The sequence below is a fragment of the Palaemon carinicauda genome, chromosome 8 (genome assembly GCF_036898095.1).
Source record: "Palaemon carinicauda isolate YSFRI2023 chromosome 8, ASM3689809v2, whole genome shotgun sequence".
NCBI lineage: Eukaryota > Metazoa > Arthropoda > Malacostraca > Decapoda > Palaemonidae > Palaemon > Palaemon carinicauda.
In genome coordinates this window covers 81,072,921-81,077,153 of record NC_090732.1, presented here as the reverse complement: position 1 = coordinate 81,077,153, position 4,233 = coordinate 81,072,921, and the positions used below count along the sequence as shown (strand labels likewise).

Here is a 4,233-nt window from a genome sequence, read left to right as displayed (position 1 = left end):
TGTCGCAACTGGTGTATATCGATTTTTTAAATATTCCTTGATTTATTTGTCTTGGTTGTTTTGTTATTTTCGTATAAATATTACCATATTTCTCAATGCTCAATTATTCTGTATATTTTATGGTTCACATAAATTGGCACCCTTCTCTGCGAAGGCTTTTTTTGTAAGTTTATCATGTTTGCCTTGCTTATTTCAGTGTGTACATATTAAATTTAATAATAATAATAATAATAATAATAATGATAATAATAATAATGATAATAATAATAATAATAATGATAATAATAATAATAATAATAATAATAATAATAATAATCTTTCTTACAACAGGTTTTTGTGCCCATACGTCATATGTTACTCTACCCTGTATGCATCATAAAAAAGGCCACCAACAAAGTGAAAAGCATATCCTACAGAGGTCTTGCAAGAAAAAAAATGAGATGATTTCATTCACGTAGAAAGAATGGAGGACGTTGGTTTGGTAGAAGGTGTAAGATTGGGAAGAATACGGAGAAAAGATAAAAAGAACTGGAAAGTTCTGGATAGATAAAATGAATATAGTAATCTGTAAAGGAAGACTGAATATTCAGGAAATATGATAGAGTTGAATGGATCTGTGATTTAGGGACTTGGGATACACTACGGATGAGCCTCCCACGTTTTCGAATAAAATGGCTAAAGCAGTAGGAGTTTTCTGCTTAGGATTTTCATCTTTGATCTTGCAATGACTTTTCAGCTCTTTTCTATATTCAACCCCTGTCTAGGGATTATCATTTTTATTATATATATATGTATATATATATATATATGTATATATATATATATATATATATATATATATATATATATATATATATATATACATATATATATATATATATATATATATATATATATATATATATATATATATATATATATATATATATTTACAGTCATATAATTTTAGTATATAAGCAAATACCATGAAAAAATAAAATCAGAGTGTAGTTCTAAGAAGTTTCAAGCGTTATTATATATTCGAATCCAAGAAAAAAATTAGAACTTTTTCTTACCCAAAGATGAGCGAACAAACTAGTGGAAACGCTGGGTACTAACTTGTGCCATTTATGAGCTGCGTTGATAATCACGTGACAGTACCAAGTGCTACCTAAGGCCCTTATTCCCCGAAGTCTTTACTTATATATATATATATATATATATATATATATATATATATATATATATATATATATATATATATATATTCTTACGAAACTGGTCTAGCATAGAGTAAATATATAATTCATGTATTTTGTTTGTGTATTTCATAGGTGTGGAACCAGCTCATAGGGTGAGTTCCTCTCTTGTAGGTTCAAGTAATTGTATGTAGATTGTATAAGATTTTCGTCATTCATTTCGTTGTATTTTTTATTCAAGTCAGTGTATGTAAATTTATGCTATTTTTAAGAATTATCTTTTTATTTCACGTATTTTGTTATGAAGATTTATCTAATCTGTCTAAGTATGCTGTACGAACCATACGAGGGTTGAAAACGAGGGCTTACGTCACGTTTACGAAATATTAAATCATTTTTATATTTCCATATGTTTAGAATGATTTCGAAAACCACCAGAGTTAGTTTTACCTTCTTTTCAATGTTTCGAGGAGGTAGGGTGGGCTGAGTTAGCTGAGAGTTACCTTGTAAACAAGGTTTGATCCCCTGTTATATTTGTCTCGCTGGTAACCTTACGCCGCTAGGCCTTGCCTCCACAGCAGTAGAAGAATCTATTTAGAAGTATCTAGAATAAGTAAGTCAATATATATATGCCCTCCTAGGAAATCATAAGCAGCAACCTATCCCTTTGAAAAAGCCAAAGTTCGTCCGCCCCTCTTCTCCCAAGTGCCTTGAGTGGGTGCCCTCTCGTAAGTGAATAAGTTTTCATCCAACATATATCATGTGTAGTGTGATCAAACATGATAAATCCAGTGAATGTGATTCTAAATGTATTGTGTTAATGTAAGTAGTGGTATCATATAAATTTTTGTAACTAGCCCTGTGAGAGTTAGGTTAAAACACTGAAGTGTATTTATATTGCTTATCTATTCGGAACCCTTGTGTGAGCTAAAGCAGATACTTTTAGGTAAATTTCGTTTAGTATTTAATCATTAAAGTGTTAGTGTTAACTATTCTCATTACTCATGAAGATTAAATATTTGTGTAAAATTTGATTTCCAGTGAAACAAGGGATTTTATAATTTTCAGAGTGTAATATTTTCTGTTTTTTTTCAAAGGTTTTGTTCAGATTTAATATTTCGAGTGATTCATTTTGGTAATATTTTTCTGTATTAATGATGTAATTTTTATGGAATATATTCATTTTTGTAAAAGTGTATTTCTTCGATCACCCATATTTCTTAACAGTACTTGCTCGTAATCCCTGTATAAGAATCAAAGTAAGAGGTAGTTTTTTAATGGTTTGTATTAATTAATCACCCAGTTTTGTTTTGAGTGTACAAAAGAGATCTTTGGATATTCAGTGTTATTATACATTGCCGTCTGGGAGTTGTATAATTTCTCAGAGCTCGGGTATTTTTCAAGTATAACAGACTTATGTAAAAATAAATATGTGATTTTAGAACTCGATAGGTTATGTAATTTGCTAGCTTGATATATATATATATATATATATATATATATATATATATATATATATATATATATATATACAGTATATGTGTGTATAATTACATATATACATATATATATATATATATATATATATATATATATATATATATATATATGTATATATATATATATATATATATATATATATATATATATATATATATATATATATATATATATATATATATATATATATATATATATATATATATATATATGTCTGGTAACACTGAGCGACATTCCCAAACGTATGACAACTTGGTTTCTCTCCATCCCTCAGGCAGAGGGGTAGGATTAGCTGGCTTGTAATTATAAAACTGGTAGAGGATGGGAAGGGTTGAATCTGCGTGTGGGCGTATACGTGTGTGAGTATATTTATCTAAATAATTAAAAGTCATTTTGACGGGTCGAGTATACTAGTGTATATATATATTGTTATTCATGGCAGTCATTGCGCCACTATTTTCAAATAAAAGACCCCGCCAGCAAGGACCGGTCAACATGCCACAAGCGTTGAGACCCTACCCAGAGCCTCACCACCTGTCCAACCATCCTATACCCCTCTACTCCCCTGAGGTCTCATTTCAGACATCTTCAAAGAACTCGTGGTCGTTTAACGCCGCCACAACGGGATCCCAGGAGAAGTCAGGAGGGAGACAAATTGCGAAGGATGTCGGGAGATGAGACCAAGGCCGATGACCAATGGGACAGCGGTCAGGCCAATGACACCCCTCCCCCATTGGTGCACACATGGTTAACTCGACATAGGAACGGATGGGCATTCTTCTTCGCGCTCCAACCTCTATCTGAGCAGGACCTGTGATACGTTCTCCACAAGGGAAGAAACAGAGTCCTTTTTATCAAGGTAAGATGTCTGTTTGAGTACCTCAACCTCATCATCCTTATCCAGCCCTTCTTTATCATATCCCATCCTTCCTTTTATCCTTAACGAAAGATCCCACCCAATGGACCTTTATCCTTCCAACCCGTATTTCCCAACCACGTGTACCGTTTGCTCCTAACCTTAATCAATTCATCCTGTGACAGTGCTGATTCCCACGTGTAGTGTTTAAATTCCTAAATTTTGCACTTCTATTCTATTTGCTTAAAGGTTTTAACCAAACGACTACATCGTGTTCCAAGCTTGTGTAAGTAAGTGATCGGTTAATAATTTGATTTATTTCCCTTTCCAGGGAATGAGATTGCTGTGCTGAAGCCATCCACGGCCCACCCAACTCCATGTGAGCACGTTGTGACAATCCAACCCCCCGTGAAGCACCTTGTGGCTTAATTAGAATATAGTTATCTATTGTGCTTCCCTTTTTATCAACTTTTTATTAAATACTATTGTAAATATAACTTATTGTCGGTATTCCTTGTCTTATTGCCGACTGGCGACCTTCCCATTGTCCTTTGTTCATGCCCTGAGTTCTAAAGCAAGGCCGGACTCACAAGGCCGGGCGTAACAATATATATATATATATATATATATATATATATATATATATATATATATATATATATATATACATGTATATGTATATATATATATATATATATA

General features: G+C 32.0%; 1 long non-coding RNA gene across 1 annotated transcript in view; it reads left to right on the top strand.

Moving 5' to 3' along the window:
• Positions 1–3,949, top strand: part of LOC137645773 (uncharacterized) — a 16,699-nt gene extending 12,750 nt beyond the window's left edge. Inside the window, exons 2-3 of the long non-coding RNA XR_011045348.1 lie at positions 3,261–3,537; positions 3,866–3,949. This is a non-coding gene — a long non-coding RNA (uncharacterized lncRNA). The remainder of the gene's footprint in view (positions 1–3,260; positions 3,538–3,865) is intronic.
• Positions 3,950–4,233: the final 284 nt, after the last annotated feature.